This window comes from Symphalangus syndactylus, chromosome 23 (genome assembly GCF_028878055.3).
Source record: "Symphalangus syndactylus isolate Jambi chromosome 23, NHGRI_mSymSyn1-v2.1_pri, whole genome shotgun sequence".
NCBI lineage: Eukaryota > Metazoa > Chordata > Mammalia > Primates > Hylobatidae > Symphalangus > Symphalangus syndactylus.
The window spans coordinates 68327025-68349662 of NC_072445.2; the positions used below are offsets into that span (position 1 = coordinate 68327025).

General features: G+C 44.6%; 1 long non-coding RNA gene across 8 annotated transcripts in view; it reads right to left on the minus strand.

Annotated features, from left to right (window-relative positions):
• The window catches only part of LOC129473263 (uncharacterized), a 264435-nt gene that overhangs the window by 55377 nt on the left and 186420 nt on the right, over positions 1-22638 (minus strand). For 4 of the 8 annotated variants that reach the window (XR_008654224.2, XR_008654227.2, XR_008654228.2 and 1 more), the window contains one exon: positions 17342-18683. The exons of 1 other annotated variant lie outside the window; for it this stretch is intronic. This is a non-coding gene — a long non-coding RNA (uncharacterized lncRNA). Of the gene's footprint in view, positions 1-13878; positions 13937-15332; positions 18684-22638 lie in introns of those variants that run through there. 3 more of the 8 variants (XR_010119218.1, XR_008654226.2, XR_010119225.1) reach the window with 2 other exon arrangements.

Below are 22638 nucleotides of genomic sequence, written 5' to 3' on the forward strand. Positions count from 1 at the left end.
AATTCTTGCCATAATTTGGGGTTAGCTTGTAATTCTTGAAGAAGAAAAAAAATTCTAGTCCACAAATCCTCCTGTATTCCATCAATTCCAATAATAGGTTTCTGTGGCCAAATTGAACATCAATTAGCTGTGTTTTTCAGAAGGAGTGGGTGAAGCAGGGAGAGGAATTGGAGAAACTCACAGCAAGCATGGCCTCAAATAGCAGTGGGGTGGATGCAAACTCCTTGGCAAAGAGCCTTGGCTAAATAAAATGTATAAGAAAGGTCTCAGAAATAGAATACGTTACAAAGAAAAAGTGAACTCTGAACAACAAGGCTTCACCTTCCTGCTTGAAGAGGTATTGAGTGCTTTTAGGAATTTGCTAACACTGTCCACAATTTAGGAAGTGCATTCCGCGGCACCGTCTTGTTAATAGTAATTGTTCCTTGTGATAGAAGGTGCAGCATACCCTTGGCCCCACCCAGGGGTGCTGGGATGCATGGAGGACCCTTACAACAAGTGAGCTTTCATTCTCCAAGCCGGGCTTGCAGCGACAAGGACAGCAGCCTGAGCCACCTCACTTGACACGAGATCGTTTTGCACACTCAGGCACACCATCCATGAGCCAGGGGCATGCCGTATGAACCGTGCCTTTATTTTCTATACTCTGGTGCTTCCACATCCAGGGCCTAGGCTGACCCTGGAGAGACTGCTCCTCCCCACTCTGCCCCACCACCCCCCAGTTAGTTAATTCCTTGAGATGATAAACAATTCACCTGCAAGCTCACCTTTCATAGACACCCCAACCACCTCCCTCATGGGGCTCTCATGCTCTGGGCCACCATCCACCTTCCCTAATACACCCAGGTCCATGTACCAGACAACTAGGGACAGTCTTATGAGCCAGAGCCTGCTGAAATTATTCCACCTGGCCGATCCTCAGCCTGCTTGCCCTTCCTTACCTGTTCCTTCCTGCTGAAACCACAGTGAAGGCTCTGGCCACAGTTTCTCCCCTTCCTCTACCTCCCAACCAGCCTGGTGCTTTCATGTGCCCCCATGACACGGCACACCCCTCCTCTTTGGAACTGTGTGTAATAAGCTCCCTTTTCAGTGGTAGTCATCTCCTGATCTGTTGGTCTTACATACCCGAATAAGAATAACACTCACATTTTAAAACACAGGTATTTCTAGCCAGAGACATCAAAGACCAGGAATTCATTTCTTAGGAAAAATAGGCTTATTTTCTTGCAAACCAGCCATGTTTTAAAAAGTAACAGGGAACGATAGCATTCCAAATTTTCAAAAATAAAACACTGTTCATCAAGTTGGCAATTTTACGTACATACATACATGCCACACACGGAGCTGCAAGAGCCTGTCGTCAGAACATAGACTCTTTCATCAATGCTGTGGGAATGTGAATAAGAACAACGCTTCTGGAACTGTATTTGGTATGAGTATTTAAAGCTTTAAAAATCTGCATACCCTTTCACCTGGAAATTCTACTTTGAGGACTATATCCTAGGGAGAAAAACAAAAAGACGTAGTGAAATGGTTTTCCTGAAAGCATCCTTTGTAATTTAGAGTAGGGAGAAGCATCAACCACTAAATATCCAGGAACAGAGGAGTCAGTGAGTAAGTGAGAACGGGAGGTTCCATCCTGCCACTACCAGGACGACTGGTGAATGTAGAAAGATGTTCACCACATAATTTTAACTTAAAAAAAGATATTACAGAGCAGCCTGTATAAACTGATACAATTAAAAACAACTATGTCTAAATACAGAGTATCCCAATTAAAGATACAATTAGGCCCGGCGTGGTGGTTCATGCCTGTAATCTCAGCACTTTGGGAGGCTGAGGCAGGCGGATCACCCGAGGTCGGGAGTTCGAGACCAGCCTGACCAACATGGAGAAACCCCATCTCTACTCCATGCCTGTAATCCCAGCTACTTGGGAGGCTGAGACAGGAGAATCACTTGAACCTAGGAGGCGGAGGTTGCAATGAGCTGAGATCGTGCCATTGCACTCCAGCCTGGGCAACAAGAGCAAAACTCCATCTCAAAAAAAAAAAAAGATATGATTATCACTGTATGTTCTCACAAGTAGAAAAACAGATGTTTACCAATATCTGCTGTGAATATCTTAAAATTACAAATGTGCACCTCCAGCATCAGTGTGCATGGAGAGCAATGTGGGCTCCCAGGGGTCACTGAAACATGATGGGACACTCGGGACAAATGTATAAAGGGGCTGGACAGGTACGTGCTGGGGTGTAAAGAACAGTGATTCTTGGACGATGAAATCACGAGTGTTATGTAGTCACAATTATGGTAAATTTAAAAAACGAAATCAGGCCAGGCACGGTGGCTCACGCCTGTAATCCCTGAATTTTCGGAGGCCGAGGCAGACAGATCACTTGAGGTCAGGAGTTCCAGACCAGCCTAGCCAACATAGTGAAACATCGTCTCTACTAAAAATACAAAAATTAGCTGGGCGTAGTGGCGGGTGCCTGTAATCCCAGCTACTCAGGAGGCTGAGGCATGAGAATCCCTTGAACCCAGGTTGCAGTGAGCTGAGATCACACCATTGTACTCCAGCCTGGGTGACAGAGTGAGACTCCGTCTCAAAACAACAACAAAAAGAAATCATGAGAAATCATGAGTGTTTTTAAATTCTCTTTTGTTTGCTTATGTTTATATCTAATGTTCCTATAATGAACATTTTTTTGTGTGTTAAGAAAAGGTACACTTTTAAAACATTTCTCAAAAAGCCACTCCTAAGAAATGGAAGGAAAAGTCAACTCAAAAGAGGTATTGACCCACTCACGCAAGAGCATTCCATTTTCAGGGCTACCAGGGTTCCTTCAGGTCAGTTAGGTATAATTCAGACCACGAGGGCTGACAACCGGCTTTGCTGAGCGACTATGTTTTCCAGACCAAAGAACAGGGCACAGAGTTTGGTACCTGTGCCTGCTCTTTGGAAGGAAGACTGCCCCAGGGCAGGGCAATCCTGTAGTTGCTGAACTAGTCTAAACTTTGAAAACCACAGAGACCCACAGGTGGAGGCTTAAAGGAAAATTAAGCTGAAGCAAAAACAAATAAGCAAACATGGTTTCTAAACACTGGAAAGATGGCCCTTCATTAAACTGTCACTCAATTCCCTGCAACTCAGCAACATCTTGGGGGATCTTGTCTGTGCCAGACAGAGGCTGGGTACTCAGGGCAGAGAAGTGGATGGGCATGGACTCTGCCTGCGCTCTGCAGGGCCATTTAGCATCTTCTCACCTGGTGGGATGAATGCAGGCCCTTGAAAGTACGGAGGCAGGGAGGACTACACAAAACAGACATGGAGTTCAATTTTATTGACTGATGGTGAAAGTTAATCACCCTGAGCCTCAGTTGCTTATACTGTGAAAGTTAACCACCCTGAGCCTCAGTTGCTCATATTGTGAAAGTTAACCACCCTGAGCCTCATTTGCACCCATATCTGCAAAATGGGCATAGTAATAAATACGTCATGGCGATGCTGTAATAATCGCACCTATGAAGTGGCTAGGTCAGTGCCGTCCCCCCATTTCCACGAACTGTTCCACACCCCACTGAACAAAGGGTCAGCTCCTGCTGAGGGAATCCAACCCCATTCCTCTGCAGACCCAGCATTCTCACCATTTAACTTAGAATTATTATTCTAATCAGTCATGGTTCCAAGAGTGCCTAGTGGATGTTGGGCATTAGTATCTGGAAAGAATTCTTGACAGTCTTCATTTGATCATCTGAATTTCCTAACAGGTACTCCTGGAATGCTTTTATAAAGTAGAATGGCTTGAGCTAGCTGAAAAAATGTTTGTGACATGCTTGCCATACATCTTAACTAATTAGACGGGTCTTCAAAGCTTTAAAAAAAAAGCAGAGATTTGGCCAGGCGCTATGGCTCACACCTGTAATCCCAGCACTCTGGGAGGCTGACGTGGGTGGATCACGAGGTCAGGAGATTGAGACCGTCCTGACTAATATGGTGAAACCCGATCTCTACTAAAAATACAAAAAATTAGCCAGGTGTGGTGGTGGGTGCCTGTAGTCCCAGCTAGTCAGGAGGCTGAGGCAGGAGAATCACTTGAACCCAGGAGGTGGAAGTTGCAGTGAGCCGAGATTGTGCCATTGTACTCCAGCCCGGCGACAGAGCAAGACTCCGTTGGAAAAAAAAAAAAAAAAAAAAAAAAAAAAGCAGAGATTTGTATAATTAGCAGAATAACCCTGTATCAATAAACTCTGTATCAATCATTTTCCTGCCCTAATCTCAGAGCGTGCTTGTTATTTTCTATCACATTTTTGTTGGGCATGTCTAAGGAATTTTTAATTGTCACTCTACAGACACTGGCCATTCATGTGGTTACTACCCAGGAGTGGGAAACAACAGACATTTACTGACTTGTCACAGGGTTCAAGATCCCTTTCCAGCTCTGAGGGTCAGCATGTGAGGCTTCCTCCCTGTGTCTGCCAACACCGGTCAGATGCAAGGCCCACTGTGTTAGTCCAGGTCCCCAGAGAAGCAGGTACCAAGGCCTGTGAAATATGCAAGCACTGTAAAGGGAAACACCTCTAAGAATGGGAGAGCCAGGTAAGCCTAGCGGAGCTGCCAGGCTGGGATGCAAGTCAGACCGAGTGAAGGAGAGAGTGGGGCGAGGGTTGGGGAAGGCCTCCGGACCACTCCATAGTCTAAGAATGTTTCTGAGGAGCCATGAGATAGCTCTCAAGCCAACAGTGCCTATCAGAGGAATTCCCCATTTCCCAGGAGGGATACTGCCTCAGTATCCCGGCTGCCTATAGGAAGCACAGCCTCCAAGGACAGGTGGAAGCCAGTGATGGGTTTCAGAGCCCGCAGCTGGGCCCCTGGGCTCCTTCTGCTTCTGTAGTTGGAGGCCTGTGATGCAGTCTGCTCTGTGGAAAGCTCCTCGCTCTCCAGACACTCACGCCTTTGCAACCGGCCCCTCTGTCCCTAGGGCACCTATGGATACCCTGGAAGTGCGTGGTGCCTTACCATGGCGCTCGCTTGGTACGTAGCTTTGTTTTCTTCTCAATTAAATTCAGCAAATGCCAAGGAGGCCCCAGGCCGTGCGCTGGCCCACAGTGCCCAGAGGTGGCAGCTGTCCTGGGCACGTCTGGCCCTGCACAGAGAGATGTTCCAGGCCAGTAAGGAGGGGACACGGCCTGAGAGGAGGAGAGGGTGGAAGAGGCAGATGGAGAAGGGAAAAGCCACAGTCACTGGGATGCAGGACAGGATGAAACAAGAGAGGGCTCATGGATGCTGAAGCGAAGAGGATGCTGAGGAAAAGGGGCAACTGGCGGTGGACACAGAGAAGAAGAGGACTTTGCATCACAGGCGGGCAGACTCCTGAATTTCCAGGCCATCGGTGAGGCTCAGAGACTTTGAGTGACTTTGCTCAAGTGCACGTGGGGGCTGGACCAGGACTCTTCAGGGTCTCATTTTGTGGGTTTGCTATCCAAGCCCCCTTCCTTAGCCTTCATTTCTTCATCGCTGTGACCTTCACGGTAACCCTGTGATCTCCCAGGATCTCCCCGTGTCTCCCTTCCTCAGCTTTCTCACCAGGTCATAGGAGCTACCATGGCCCCATCCGGCTAAACCATCCCTGATCCACTAGGGGAGATCAGACGTAGTCACACAGGATGGGTCTCTTCATGCCCAGCGAGACGCTCTGTGAGCCTCCACCCCTCGTCTGCGGAAGTGCAGGAGGACGTCTGGAAGTTGCACAGTATGACCTGAGCAGGATTTCTCAGGAGACTTCACTTGTGCCTGGGTCAACAAGAGAAGAACAGGCACAGGACTCCCTGAGCTTCCCGACACCCCACAGGGCAATGTGCCAGCCCAGGGCACAGCAGGACCTGAGGTGTGGGCTTCGTTCTAGGAGGGGACGCAGGCCTCCCTCTTCACAGAGACCCCACAGCAAAGCAGCCCTGTCTGTGGGGGCATCGACAGCCTGCTCGGTGCCAGGCTGTCTGGGTTTGCTCTGTCGGCTCTTTACAGGATGAGACACCTGTTGAACATCAGCCACCCTGAGCCTGGAGAATTATTTATTTATTTATTTATTTATTTATTTTATTTTATTTTTTTTGAGACGGAGTCTCGCTCTGTTGCCCAGGCTGGAGTGCAGTGGCATGATCTCTTCTCACCACAACCTGTGCCTCCCGGGTTCAAGTGATTCTCCTGTCGCAGCCTCCCAAGTAGCTAGGACTACAGGCACGTAGTCCTGGCTGATTTTGTATGTTTAGTAGAGACGTGGTTTCACTATGTTGGCCTCAAACTCCTGACCTCGTGATCCACCCGCCTCGGCCTCCCAAAGTGCTGGGATTACAGGCGTGAGCCACCGTGCCCAGCTGAGCCTGGAGAGTTTATGCACCTGTGGGAATCTGTGGTCCCTCCTGCAATGGGAGGAATCCCCAGTCCTGAGGGAACAAGGTTTGGAGCAGCTTCTTCTACTGAAAAAAATAGGGAACCCCCTGGTACCAGAGAGTTTATCTATCAGACAACGCAAAGTCAGAGCCCCCAGGGGCACTTTCGGACAAACCTGCTCACTGCACCACAGGTCTGTAGCCGAAGTCACTATTTTGTACAAGCGGTGGGTAGCATTAAAAATCAGTGCAGGGCAAATGGAATGGCAGATGTTCAAACAACGCAAAGACAGCCTCAGTGAGTGAGACTACAAGGCAAGGCTTCATGAGAGAGAATTTCATCAGGCGCCTGCAGGAGTCGGTCAGCTTGGACATGTCCCGTGGTGGCCAGAGCGTTCACACTAAGATATCCACCTAAACCAAGGTCACAGGGAACAGAGAGGAGCTGGGAACGTTCCTTGTATCAGAACATGGGTGGCTGTCAACACCTGAAACACCCCACCATTGGATAGGAGTTCACCAAAACAGAGGAACCATGTTCTGTTAAGATTTCAGAACAGAATTCAGAAATATCATTTCTACCAGGTAGATTAGAATACTGGTGATTTCTGCCCATGAGCACTTGCTAGCGTTTGCTCTGCTGTCTTCAAACAGTTGGTCTTCTGCTCCATTAGAATCCAGCTAAATTTTTTTAAATTATTATTCTAGGCCTCAAATTTTGCTACTTTATTAGCATAATGAAATTTTATTGTTCCCAGATATGCTATTCTTGTCGGCTCAATTCAGAGGTTGCACTTTTTAATGTTTTTTTTTTTTTTTTTGACTTTTTGGGGCAAGCTACCTAGTTTAGAGCTATCTCAGGATAAAGAACTTCTGGAACAAAACATCAGTTTCTAAGTCCTGACAAGGGATGTCTAACAAAAGTACTTTTTGCACAAGGTGAGGAGCTGGCAGCTGAGCTGCGGACCTGGCACCCAGCTTCCTCTCCCTGCTCTGCGGCTCGATGGCTGCCTTTGTCATTGGATCTGTGACGCAAGTAATTCTAAATGACCCCAAAGTGTTTTTCTCTCCTTTATATTGTTTGTCTTGAGGTAGACTGGGTGTTAAAGATAAGCCAGGCTTGGAAGCATGGTTAGAACCAAGTGTGACTAATCGCTGCCACTCGTGCAAGGAATACTTCTTCTCCCATATGCCGGGGCACATCCCTCCCTCATTCTCTGCTCGGTCAAGTCCTGCTCTCCAGTCCCCATCCACCGCCAAGGAAAGGCCTCTAGTGGACAGGAAACTGGGCTGGGGCCATAACAGCTGCCCCACTGCACGGTGTGGTGTGTGCAGCCAGGGCTGCTCCGTGTGCGTGTCCTCCCTGCCGGCTGCTGGCTCCCCTGGTTGACTCAGCTCCTCCTTTGCGGTCTGTGCTCCCCTACATCAGGGGGAAACACGGGGTTCTCCTCTAAGCTCTGCCAGGAACACACATTGGGTTTATTGTATGTCAATGGCTTCTGGGCATCCAGTTTCTTATCCATAAGAAAAGAAGGCTGGCACCTATGAGGCGTGCCCTCCCTCCCCAAGTCCATGTCCATGACAGACATCTTCCGTTGATCAGGTCCTTGGGCTCTGACGTGAACTCAGAATCCTTCTCAATCCTGGGCTCCGGGCAGCCACCACCAACCCACTGCTATTGGCTTTCTTAATGAAAGTGATTTGCCATTCTGGGGCTAAGCTTCCTTTCAGATCTAACAGCCTATTACTGTATGAAATGAATGCAACAGCAATATGGCATTAAGAACAGTGGGCTAGACCAGCCAATCCTGCTATTTATATATTCCTTTTTTTGTAGTTAACTTCAAGTGAAGGCTGATCGGTTTTTTTTTTTTTAAGACAGAACATACTTTCATTTGAGGTAAAATATCTCCAAATTCATTTATGAACCTTGATGCCCTTTTGTAGGACAATAGAATATCTTTGGTCTTATATTTTGAACCATATTCCAAATGAGAACCAACTTTTTAAAAAATCATTTTGTAGCTCAGGCAACTGATATCTGGTTATGTTCTCCAAGTCCATTTCCTTCTTCCCTGTTGTAAATTTTACAAAATGTAAGCAATCAGATTAGGATGAACAACTGATGACGAATCTTTCTTTGGTGAAACGAATTCAGTAGATCTAGTAGCCCATGCACGTGCAAGACAGGGGAACAGAGTCCTGGGTGTCAGCAGCCATCAAGCCCCACATGGGAGCTTTAGGCTGAGGCTCTCGGAGCCTTAGAAAGATAACAGTCTTATTGTGTTTTGGCCACGTCATGGTCTTCGTCAGTTGGCATATGTCTCTATAGGACAGTAAGTTCCTCGAGGAGAGAGACTCTGCTTGAGATCAACCGAAGAACTGTGGATAAATTGGTTTTTGAGTGAATCTTCTGTGTTCAGGCCTTCAAGAAGCAGACTTGAAAACGTTTTGGGGGTCTTAGAAGGCAGCCTGTACTCTGTCAGGAAAAACATACTCATCACTGTCAGGCAGTGAAAAGATCCCAAGAATCCTTTCTTTCTTGGAACACTATTCCTGGAAAAGTGAGCCTGAATATTGCTTCCAGGCCTGACTGCAGTTTCTGTTAGGCTGATCCAATTTGCAGCCTCTCCAGCAGGCACTCAATGTCCCAGGGCAAGGAGGGGGCGCTTCTTTGAAGAATCAGTATCAGATGCTGAGGCCATCCCAATCATTGGCCTTTGGGCAAAACTCCCAACAAAGTTCATTAGAACATCTGGGCACCTTATCAGGGATTTATCAAGCTTTCCAGAGTTGATCCTAGCCTTGTTTTAATGAAAATCGCCTGTTGATGAACAATTTATGCCAAGAATTTTTCCTTTTCTTCTCCTCTTTCTCCTTCTGCTTCTCCTTCTTCTCTCTACACATCTGTGGCTTTTATCACTGCAAAAGTTAATTCTGAAATAGTGAACAAGCCTCATATGTCCAGGCCTGCTATATACACTGTTATTATCAAACATTTGTGCTTAGGTTAACCACTCTATGTCAACATAAAATAAGTGTAGTGGACATCCATCATCACAGCTTGAACTGGGGAATTGCATGAGGTTGAATTACCCTCTACTTTTGCAACTGGGTCATTGGCCAAGACAACACAACCTTTCAGTCTTCATTTGTATAAGTTAAGAAAGATCGTCATATGTTTTACTGATTTTAAAACTAGTAATTTTATACTAGTCACATATTTCAATTAACTAATTGTTATTCCTCTGTAACTGTGCCTTAAGATGACTTAACCCTAGAAGTTGCAATTATAAAATTAAAATAAATAACTATATTCTGACAGAGTACTACCCATCATATAAATCAACAACCTTTGTTCATAGCCTTGGGGAAAAATAATGCTCTTTGAATAATCAAAATGCTATTACCATAATATTACCATACACTTTTATTTCTCTGTTCTCCCCTGACTCAGTTGGTATGTTTGCTTTTTTTTTTTTTTTTGATTCCTTGATTTACATGAATAAATTAGCTTACAATGGCAGTTAATGAGACAAAGAAAGGGGATACTGTTGCAGGCTAAGTGAGGGGCAACCTTGGGAATGGAAATTCTCAGAAAACTCTCCAGGCCTAAAGATAGAAACTCTGGAGCCCCAGTGGTCTGGAAGACATAAAAGATGCCCGAGCCTGGAAAGAGGAGTCAAAACTCAAGGACCTGAAAAGCCAGTGGGTGGTAAATACCTTTTACAGGAGGCCATTGGTTTGGACAAAGCCAGGCCCCAGCAGACCACACCAAGCCAGAATGGAGTCCCTTGTGCTCAGCGCCACATAATCAAGCTCAGCTTTGAAACTGGTCGGTTTTCCCAAAAAACCCAGGATATTACAGTCAATCTGAATCCTTGTAATAAGGAAGTCCCCTCTGTTTTAACCCTACAAGGAAAGTAACTTGGATGCACCCAATCTGCTTTTTTGTCCCATCTCTGCTTTCTTCAGCCCTTTTCTGCCTATAGAGCTAACCACCTCGGGCTGGGCACAGTGGCTCAGGCCTGTAATCCCAACACTTTGGGATGCCGAGGTGGGCAGATCACTTGTGGTCAGGAGTTCGAGACCAACCTGGCCAACATGGTGAAACCCTGTCTCTACCAAAAATACAAAAATTAGCTGGGCGTAGTGGCGGATGCCTGTAATCCCAGCTACTCAGGAGGCTGAGGCATGAGAATTACCTGAACCTCGGAGGCGGAGGTTGCAGTGAGCCGAGATCGCGCCATTGTACTCCAGCCTGGGCAACAAGAGCGAAACTCCGTTGAAACAAAAACAAAAACAAAAAAACACACCAAAAAAACAACAAACAAAAACAACTAACTGCCCCTGCTCATCTCATTGGAGCATCCATTCTACTTTACAGAATGTGATGTTGCCCAATTCTAGAATCACAAGTAACAGCCAATTCGGCCTTTGAACTACATTTGTGGTAATTTTGTCTTTCGATAATGGGGTTGAGGGGAGGGAGGGATGAGTAGTTGGAACACAGAGTATCTTTAGGGTGGTGAGACTGCTCTGTGTGATACTACAGTGGTGGATAATGTCACTAGACATTTACTCAAACCGTAGAATGTATTAACTATAACTCCAAGACTGAACCCTAATGCAAACCATGTGCTCTGAGTGATAATGATGCATCAATGCAGGTTCATCCATTGTAAGTAATGTCTCACACGGGTGGGGGATGCTGGTGGTCGGGGAGGCTGAGAGGGGGACAGGGGGTGCATGGGAAATCTCTGTGCCCTCCTCTCAAGTTGTGAACCTAAAACTGCTTTAAAAAATAGAGTTTATTTAAAAAATTGTGTACAATGGGATCTATGTTTCCACAGCTGTAGATTTAGCGTTTCACTGTCCACATGCAACAGAACAGTGCTGAATCTTCCATTTGGAGATAACTTGCCTTAGAAATGAAGCTTCTGAATCTGATGAGAACATCTAAACCAGGGGCTTTCTGCTGGCCTCCTGGTTACATCATTAGGATATTATCTTAACGACACACAGCAGCCAAATACGTTCAGTCACTCACCTTGAAGTCTATGCTGTTTCTCCTCACTAAATCCCTAGGCCCTAAGGGCAGAGTCTGAACACAGGCACTTCCCAGTCAGCCCTAGAGAACCATATGGTGGTTGGGATGAGGTATTTAAAAGACTGTTTCTCTTTTCAGTCACAGGAGAGTGAAAGACATTTCCAGTTAGTTAAATGAAGCACAGAAGCTAAGCCAGAGGCAGCATTATTCCTACGTCCTTAGGTTTTCTAAGAGGGAATGAAATTTCCACTACACTCCTCTGGGGAAAAGCTGGGGAGGAGTCTTGCAGCTTCTCTCCATCCCTCACTCTCTCCTCCCCAGAGAATGGCGACCTCTGTTTAACGGGTTCATTTGGGAGAAGGAAGTAAGGGCAAGCGCACCTCTGCCTCTCCTGGGCTCCTCATCTTCAGGCCCGGTCAGGGGTCCTGCCCTGCTCTCTCCAGCAGGGTGGGGGATGGCAGCTAGGACTGTGCCTGAGGCTCATAGGGAGTTTGACCTTTTCAAGGGTTTTTTTGTTTTGTTTTGTTTTAATTTAAAAAGCCCTTGTGGCTGCTGGTCCTGCATTTTTCATCAGAGCTAGTAGTTTTTCATCTCTATCTGATTCTCGTAATTGCATTCAATATCTCGTGAGCCATGGGGGACAGGATCCTAAAAATCACAGCAGGGTAAGGTGGAGGATTGAAATCTACGTACAGAAAATTGTATGTCCACAGGTCTAGCAAAAGAAGGAGGGTGGAGCTCATGCCCAAGGACCAAAGAACGCCCAGGTCCTCCTCTCTGCTGTCCATCTAGCCCAAGGAAGAGACAAAGGATGGAGGGAGCTCCTGGCCTTCTCCGCTCAGGGCCTTACTTGTTCTTGTTGTGTCTTGCATGTACCTCTCTGTCTCCAAGCCACATCTCCAGAACCTGCCAAGCTGGTTGATGCACTGTCTTCATTTTATTCTCTTCGTTATTTTTAAACTCACTTTTAAATTTCATACATAATGTACAAATACAGTCTCACTATAAAAATGTTAAATGCTACGAAGTAAATATCCCACCTAAACTTCCCCCAACCCCCCACTCCATCCTCCATTTTAACACTTTTCTCTGAGAACAACCTCCTGCAAACATTTCCTGAAGACCCACTTCAGGGGCCTCTGCTGTGATGAGGTCCACCTCTCCAGAACACACTACCTGCCACCCCCTCTCCCAAGGACCAGATTCAGCTTATTTAACACCCGTGTAGCTACAGGTTATCAGAAACATATTGACCAAATGCAATGCGTGAATCTTTTTTGGATCTATGATTCAAACAAACAAACAGATAGGATCATTAATAGACACTGATGAGACATTTGGAAATGTGAGCCATGACTGGATATGGGATGATGATCAGGAATCATTGTTAATATTGTTGACATGTGACAATGGATTTGGGTCTTTATGTTTATAAGTCCTTGTCTTTTAGATATATAATCTGAAACCTGTATGACTGAACTTATATGAGGCCTGGAATTTTCTTCAGAATGGTACTGAGCAGGGGGTAGAAGGTGGGGGTAAAATTGAAACAAGATTGGCCATGTGTGGATAATTGTTGAAGCTAACTGTGGGAATCTGGAGGTTTTCTTTTGCATGTGCTTAGAATTTTCCAGAATAAATGTTTTTTTCTTTTTTTTTTTTTTAAAAAAGCACAAGGCCCTGGCCGAGTTTCACTGATACAGTCCTGGGGGATGAATCTGTTCTTGTCACCCACAGGACCTCTGGAGTTGGGGACAGCTGACAGACAGGGAGGGCTGCTGGCAGGTGTGGGCACTCACCCAGCTGAGAAGGGGCTCCGGGAGTGGGAGTGGCCCTGACCCCATTAATGAAACTGGACTACTATCCACAGAACGCCAAGCTCAGTCTTGGACTCAGATGGAAAACAGGAACAGCATCCTTTGCAATGACCCCAGCTTTGAGGTTCCCGTCATTTCATTGTAGGACTAGGTTCCCACACCCTGTCTTAATTTGAAACATTCAGGCACATCTCTTCCCCATTATGAAGCAGCGGAGACATGAAGGTCTTAGAAGCAGCCTTGCTCTGTGATTGCACGGTGGAGTTTCTGCCCCGGAACGTGGGCGTCCTGACACATGGGATGCTAGAAGCAGATGTGGCTGAGCAGAGCTTAGGACTCTGCCCAGGAGTGAGAGATGATTGGGATATTTACTTTGAAAAGTAGCCTCTGTAGATGGGAAATGATTAATTCACTATGAGGAATTTTATATTCTGCAGGGTGATACCCTCAGGAAAGAAAGGGTCTCTTTGAGAAAGCCAGATTGAGAAGGTCTCCCTTGGTGTCCCAGCACATCAAAGCCCCTTCCTTCCCACAGTCACTTAATTGTCTGCCTTCACAGAGAAGGGAGGCAGCAAGAAAGCTAGGGATGGGGAGAGGGAAAGAGGGAGAAAAGCTATTTTACCTGCTTTGGAAAAGTTGTGGATCATCCAAGGACATTAGCAAGAAAGTGAAAAGACAACCTATGGAATGGGAAATATATATTTAGAAATCATGTATCTGATAAAGGTTTAACATCCAGAATATGTAAAGAATGCCCACAACTCAACAACAGAAAGACATACAACCCAATTTTAAAATGTGCAAAGACTTTGAATAGACATTCCTCCAAAGAAGATATACGAATGGCCAATAAGGACATGAAAAATCAGCATCATTAGTTCCTAGGGAAATGCAGATCAAACCCCAAGGAGATGTCACTTCACATCCACTAAAATGACTATAATAAAAGTTAAATAAAAAGTGGAAAACAAGTATTGCTGAGGAGATAGGGAAATTAGAGCCCTCATACTTGCTGGTGGAAATGTAAAATGGTGCAGCTGCTATGGAAAACAGTTTGATGGTCCCTCAAAAAACTAAACAATGACCATATAACCCAGCAATTCTGCTCTTAGGAATATACCCAAACGAATTGAAAGCAGGGCCTTGAACAGATACTTATCCATGTCCACACAGCACTATCCACAATGGCTGACAGGTGGAAACAACCCAAGTGTCCATCAACAGATAAATGGAGAAATAAAATGTGGCATATAAGTACAATGGAATATGATTCAACCATGTAAAGGACGGACATTCTGACACATGCTCCAACATGGATGCACCTTGAGAACATTATGCTAGGTGAAATAAGCCAGACACAAAAGGACACATAGTGTACAGTTCCACCTCCAAGAAACACCTAGAACAGGCAAATTCACAGAGACAGAAAGTGGATTCAGTTAGGGAGGGGAGGGGGATAGGGAAAGGGAGGAACGGGAAGTCGTTGTTTAATAACCATTAGGCAGGACTTCTGCTTGAGATGATGCAAACATTTTGGAACTAGATATGGGGACAGTTGTACAGATTTGTGAATGTAATTAATGCTGCTGATTGTACACTTTAAAAATTGTTAAAAGGGCCGGGTGCAGTGGCTCACATCTGTAATCCCAGCACTTTGGGAGGCTAAGGCCAGTGGATCACCTGAGGTCAGGAGTTCGAGACCAGCCTGGCCAACATGGCAAAAACCCATCTCTCCTAAAAAATACAAACATTAGCTAGGCGTGGTGGCAGGCACCTGTAATCCCAGCTACTCGGGATTGAGGCAGGAGAGTCGCTTGAACCCAGGAGGTGGAGGTTGCAGCAAGTCAAGATTGTGCCGTTGCACTCTAGCCTGGGAGAGAGAGCAAGACGCTGTCTCAAAAAAAAAAAATTATTTTACCACCTTTTTAAAAAATGAATAGCGTCATATGCCAAAAACCACTGAATTATGCACTTTATATGAGTGAGTTGTAAAGTATATGAATTATATCTCAATAAAGGTGAAAAATAAAAACAATTTACATACACACACAACCCTCAAAAAAGTTGTGTCCTCACCGAAGTCCAAGCTGATGTCCACCAAAGATGTAATTTTCAGAGCAGATGAATCCGCCCACACCCAGTGTTAAGTGAAGTGGCATCACCTGCAACACTGCTGTTTCTGATCACCATGAAAAAGGCACGAGCACCTCCCACCATTTGCGTCAGCCGCGATTGGCCTGTGCCGTCCTGCGGATGCCAACGGAACTGGGTTTTAGCTGTAACATGTGCTTTCACGTCTTCATAGATCATGTCTTCAGTGTGTGAGGGAAACGGCTCTTCCAGCATCTTCTCAGCCCCTCTGCAGTGGACATTGACCAGTGTCTATAGAACCCAGTTTGAGACCCTCTCGGTGAATTTGGACAACTGAGTCATTCACTCTTCCTTATAAAACTTAAGCAACTAGGCGGACAGCAGACACTGTCCAAGACTTTGGTCCCCCTCACATAGTGCGAGCTGAATGGGGAGAAGCCAGGAGCCCCCTGAAAAGGAGGCTGCCATCTCACCCTGGACCCCACAAGGCCTCCCTGGCCTCCCCAGCCTCTCCCCACAGCCTCCTCCTGCCCGTGCTCCAGCCTCACCACCTAGCACTCCTCCATCAGCGGGCACAGTGCCCCCCAAATGCTCTGGCTGTCCAGGAGTCCTTCAGCCTGAAAAACCCTCCATCCCTTATCCACTGACTTGACTTTATTTCTGGGTCTCAGTCCACTGCTACCTCACCTTCAAACCCTTTCCAGACCCTGGCAATCTGAGTTAGTCGATCTTCCTCTGTGCTCCCACCTTTGACATAGAACTTATATTGTCCTTGTCTATCTCTGTTTGATCTCTGAAGTCCCTGAGGACAGGGGCTGTGTGTGCATCTCTGCATCCCCATTGCTTAGCACAGTGATTGACACATAATCAGCTCTCACATGTTTGTTGAATGAATGAATGAGTGAATGGTAGGACCACCACATTAGACAACCCAGGAGACAACACTCACATTGAGGGGGCAGGGGAAGTTGCAAATACAAGTACTGCCAAGAGCTGTACAGCTGGGAGATCTTGAATGATTGCCTCTCTATATCCCCAAATGGAATCCCATCCTCTGAAGACGGTACACAGGGTGTTGTATCCCCAGCTTTCACACTAAGATGGCCACTCATCCAAGATCCTCCAAAATGATTCTTCACTGGCCAATCCTGGTAATGCCTGTTCCTACATCCTACTTTGAAGATTTGATTTTGCACTCCAAGTGTCTCCAGAGAGGGTCCTCTCCTCACTCTGTGCTTGTGTGCTGGAAGGGGCAGAGGCAGGGCCAAGGGAGGGAACTAACTTTTGATTCCATTTCCTCCGTTATCACGCCAGCTTCTTCAAACTGCCTCACTTGGGATTTCAGTCAAAACCCACAAAAATAAACTGTATTTTCTAATTTTTCATTTTCTGAATATTACATTTTTATGTGGACAGCAATACCGGTGATTGTGTTCCTATATTTCCCTGAACGGTCTAGAGGTCATTCTAATAACATATGAAGTGTATTTCAAAGAGTCCCCACATCAGAGCAGCTTAACAATAGTGGATTGTCAGCACGAATTCCTGCTATGTATTTATATTCAAACCTGAAATTTTCCACTAAGATTTCCAAATGCATCTCAGAGTCTCTGGCTAACACCAATTTGTGCCCCTTCGTGCTAATATGGAAACTACAATCAACTGAACATTTATTTTTTTTTTTTTGTAAATGAGTACGTGTTGGAGGTTTTTCTTTACTGCATAATAAAAGCAACATAAAATGAATTTGCTCCAGTGCATCTTCACTCTTTAAAACTCCATGCCCCACCTGCTTGTGCTATTCTTTACTTGGCATCCTGCCTGGACCGTAACTAGGTTATCAGCCGGGTGATGGCAGGAGCCTCGAGCCTTTGCACTTCAGTCAAGCCCGGGTGTCCCACGGGGGTCCGTGCGGCGCTGATGGAGACCGGGATCAGTTTGCACCCCCAAGGGGGCTTGGCCACTCTGGATATTGCTTTTATAGACTCCGGTTGTTTCTGACTCTATGTTTTTTATTACATTCCTTTGCAATTCTAGCAGCTGTTTTTGTCAAGAGTCTTAATAAAGTTTGAACTGCTAAACGAACTTTATGGAAATTGGTCACAGAAGAAGTCTATGCGGCATCTTTCAGAAAACCAGAGGTTACGTTGCCCCTGGGCTACCTCCCCAGTAACAGTAGTGACAAGTAAACCTAACAGCGTGGGTGAAGGATGATGGTTTGGCAACCAGTTTCTGACTTGATTTCTGAGAGACTACCATCCACACACACGCTTAGTTTCTTTAGCTCTGTTTACCACAATTCATTAGAAACATTTGGCTGCATGGCTCACATGGTGAAGTTGCTCTAAGGACCTTTAAAGAGAGTCAACTCATCTTTGGTGTTTTGTTTTGCTTTGGTTTTATTTCATGTTGCTTTTCAATTTTATAAACCTAAGACTTGGGATAACTGAACTTAGAAACTTTCTATGAAAGAAAAATAAAGTGTCTGAGATACTCTTAGTTTCTCTCTTATTGCTTAATTATACTAAAATATTGGTCAATTTTGTTAAGCATATTAATTTGGCCATGAAGTTAACTTGATTCGATGGCATCTCTAGGAGCCAGTGAAAAACTCAAACCGCATTTTAGACTTGCCTTGGGTATAATGGTTTACCATCCACTTCACATACCGATGTTATGGAAGAATAATTCCCCAACAGACCAAAACTAACCATTCATCAGTTTGGGGTGTGACTTCATCCATTTCCATGAATAAAACGGACCCTAAAAGCAATAAAGCAAACTGTTTCAGTAGCCTTAGTCCGGCAGCTGGATGCCCTCCATCCTGGATAGTACTCGATTATAATGGGTCCTTTATGAAACATCTCTTTGAAAAATTGGTGTTGCCACCAAACAGAGTTAGTTATTAGCAACCCTGCAGCTAGTTGAAATAAAATATTTATATATAGATGACTCAGTGACTCACCTCAGACTTATGAAGTGTAAAATGCAGAGGTCAGGTTAGATGGTCTTTAAAGATCCTCACACCTCTAACACTGGGGCTTTCTAGGACACAGTGAGAATTCTAGGATGAGACAAGATAGCCAAAGCGGGGGAGTCGCACTAGGTAGACGGCACTGGTAACAGAGTGCTTTCACTGCGGAATAAACAGACACTTCCGCTGTTCCAGGTGGGCTGCGGTGAAAAGCAGGTGACGCCCGGGTGCAGCTGGGTCAAGCTCCAAAGCAAACCAAACTTCACAGAGCCAGTGGCTCCAGGGTCAGCACTCACATCCAGCTTCCTCTCCAGACTGTTGAGAACTGCATCTGAGTTTAATTTGCTTTTGTCTGTCAGAATCTATTCCAACAAAAAGGAGAGGGAAAACTTAATCATGGTGAAGGACCCCACATCCTCTGCGATGACGTCACAGCGAAACACTCACTCGAGATGATTTACAGTTCCGTTCTCAGTTACCAGCACCGAGAGTCAGTGGACATTTCTTTATATTGTTCTCGCTACTTTAAAAAATGGCCCGATTCCAATCACTTACTTATGTTCTGATACCCTAACGCCTGTGCTTCAAACAGCAACTGAATCTGCCTCTCATTACAATGGCTTTCTTCACTTCCTCCTGTCCACATCACAAAAGCACACTTTCCTTTAACGCCCAGTGGAGGGTGCTGTTGTATTTGGTGTGTTTCCACCTTCCCGCCTCTCAGGACATTTTTTGTTTTTTTTCCCTAAGCGAAAAGGGCTCTTTCCCATAGTAATGTGAACATGATGTATGATAATGAAAACAATAACTACATCAACATATTTTCCCCAGAAGTTGTTTTTTTTTTTTTTTTTTCAGAGCATGAATGTAGGGCTCTTAGCTATAATATACTAAGATAAATGAATGGACGTTAGAGAAGTGTGGAAGGTATTGAAAAATGCTTTCAAGATGGACATGGGCTTCGCAGACCTTGTAATTTAATGATTTTGACTACTGGATATTAGGAGTTTCATTACATGTCATCGTTCAATAGTTTAAAGATAATATAACAGCAATAAAATGTAGCAAACAGCAAGAATAACATCTGGCCACAATCAGCCTAGTGTCATAAAATAGACTCCCTGACTGCCTTTCATAGGGCATGAACCTGGCAAGAAAGAATGATAGAAAGACACACTTTCAGACCGAGTTGTGACAGCTGAATATTATTTCCAAGCACTACACTCAAGATCTGTGCCAGGCACTGCTCCATTCCCTCCCTGAAGCCTGAACTCAAAAGACTCAATTTTGTTCTTGCCTTTTCCTTTCCCACAGTAAACTTCTGCTTCTATGTGACAATACCTTTTTTGTAGTTTCTTGCTAATTGGATTTTGCTCTGTCCCACACAGGTAACCTAATAAATCAATTTAAGAAGCACAGCAAGCTTATAGCATGCTCCAAAAGAATCTAGAACGACGAGTAAGAAAACCTGGCTTTAGTTCAAGCACTTTCATGAATCCCTAGGAGGGCTGCCAGATAAAACACAAGACACAGAGTTAAATTTGAATTTCAGTTAAACAACAAATAACTTTTTAGTATAAGTATATCCCAGATGATATTTGGGATATATCTGTGCTAAAACCTGTCTGTTGTTTATCTGAAATTTAAATTTAATTGGGCTTCCAGTAATTTTATTCGCCGAATCTGTCAACCCTAACCCCTAGACATCAAGGACACCCAAACTGGGAATGGCCGCACTATGCTGTCTACAGAATTTCAAGTTTAAAATCTTTTTCGTCTATATTGCATGAAAATATTTTTAAAAGACTATAAATTTACATACATTTAAAAATGTGACTGCTTATAGCTTTTGAAGAAGATAAAGAAAGGTTTCCTTTCTCTCTTAGCCTAAAGAGCTTTCTGCTGCCAAAAGCCAGATGGAGACAATTTGGCTGATTTATTATTCTGATGGATGCAAAACTCAGCTTAGGAAATGAGGTTTTTGTAAAGCAAGGCTGACAGATAACAACAGGATTCAGCCCAAGTCACACCAAACGAGTCAAAGACTTAGCTGCTCTTCTGCCAAACCCAGGTAGAAACCAAGGGGTTGGAACAACGGCCCGCCCAATGTCATCGCTGGCGTGGCATCTCTCACTCATTAACTTTGCTTCCATCTTGGTCACCTGAGCAGAATACCCAGCTCTAGCTGCTGCCTGGGTTTTTTTTCCCCGGGAACAACCAAGCATTTTGGAATGCTCAGCAAATTCTGGTTACTACACAAGAAAGGGAGAATAAGCCAGGGTCTCCAGCAGCCAAGTAAGTTAGGCAGGTAGGCATGCCCCACCAGCTTTCAGACAATCAGTAAAGCTGGAATCCATGACGCTCCCTCGGCTGCCGGTGTCACTGCTCCCTGAGGAACTGAACTGAACTGTGCAGATGTGGAGAAAAGGGAACCTTTGCATACCGTTGGTGGGAACGTAAACTAATACAGGTATTATGGAAACCAGTATGGAGGGTCCTCAAAAAACTAACAATAGAACTACCACACAATCCAGCAATCCAATTTTGGGGTATATGCTCAAAGGATTTGAAGTCAGTACGTTAAAGGAACGTCTTCACCCCCATGTTCATTGCGGCACTATTCGCAATGGCCAAGATATGGAGTCAACCTAAGTGTCCAGCAATGGATGAACACATAAAGAAAATGTGGTGTGTATATTCACAGTGGAATACCACTCAGCCTTTAAAAAGGAGATGCTTTCATTTTTGACAACATGGATTGACCTGGAGGACATTATGGTAAGTACATTAAGCAAGGCACAGAGAGGCAGATACCATGTGATCTCACTTATACGTGGAATCCAAAACACCCAAACACCTAGAAGTAGAAAGTGGAATAGTGGTTACCAAGGGCAGGACAGTGGATGGACTGGGGAGATGCTGGTCAAAGGGTGCAAAATTTCAGTTAGGAGAAATACATTTCTGTGATCTATTGCAGAGCATGATGACTATAGTTAATAATAATGTATTATGTATTTCAAAATGGCCAAGAGTAAATTTAAAGTGTTCTTACCATAAAAAATAAGTATATGAGGTGATGGATCTGTTAACTGGCTTGATTTAATCATTCTACAGGGTATACCTATATCACAGCATCATGGTGTACTCCATAAGTATATAAAATGATAATTTGTCAATTAAAAATTAAAAATAAATTAAAAAACTTAATAAATGAAAAAAGCCACTGAAAAGTAAAAGAAAAATAACATTTTTTCTAGGTGCAAAACAATTTTTTTGGAGATGAGGTCTCACTCTGACACCAAGGCTGGAGTACAGTGGTGCCATAATAGCTCACTGCAGCTTCAAACTCCCAGGCTCAAGCAATCCTCTCCCCTTAGCCTCCCAAGTAACTGGGACTAAAGGTGTGTGCCACTATACCTGACTAATTTTTTAACTTTTTTGTAGAGACGGAGTTTCACCATGTTGCCCAGGCTGGTTTTGAACTCTTGGGCTTAAGCGATCCACCCACCTTGGCCTCCCAAAGTGCTGGGATTACAGGCGTGAGCCACTATTCCCAGTCAGATGCAAAACAATTTTTAATTTAAAAAATTGTAGATTTTTCTTAAAAAAAAAAAAGAAAGGAAGGAAGGAAGAAAGAAAGAAAAAAAAAAAACTAACTCAATGTAACACCAGAAAGTAGCCCAAGGACTGAGCAGAGGAAAGTCTACCGCCACTGCCATTAGCACCAACACACGTGAAACATACAATGAAGAGATCAAAACCCAGTGTATAATTATTACCATTGAACCCCCCAAAATGTCACCAGTCAATTAACTGCTAATTAAGCAAAATTAAGTTTATTTGAGCTCATTGAAGGAAGAGACAACATCACCTTAACGGAATCTTAGCAGAGTCTCAGAAGAACAAAGTCAGCAGTGGAGCCTTCTGACTTTGGGCTGTGGGCTCGAGTTGTTTAAGGCAGGTATTCCAAGGTAAGGAATGATAGGGACTGGGCATTTGGGATTGGTGGATGAAGCAAAATGACTGTCTTGAAGTGAGTGTGGGTAAGTTCACTGTTTTTTAAATAAGCAAGCTGTTTACCTCGGTGAGCAGACTATTTTCTCCAATAAATTCACTGAAGAAATTTCCTGAAGCAAACAGTGAAAATAAGTTTTGATTTACAACCTTATCTCCCCTGGGCAAAGTGTCCCATGAACAAACAAATCATGTTGACATGGGTGGTCTCAATTCTATCTTCACACAGCAACTTTTGGTTTCAGTTGAACCCTAATAGACAGTTCCTACTTACATGAGCACCCACTATATGCTGAGCACTTT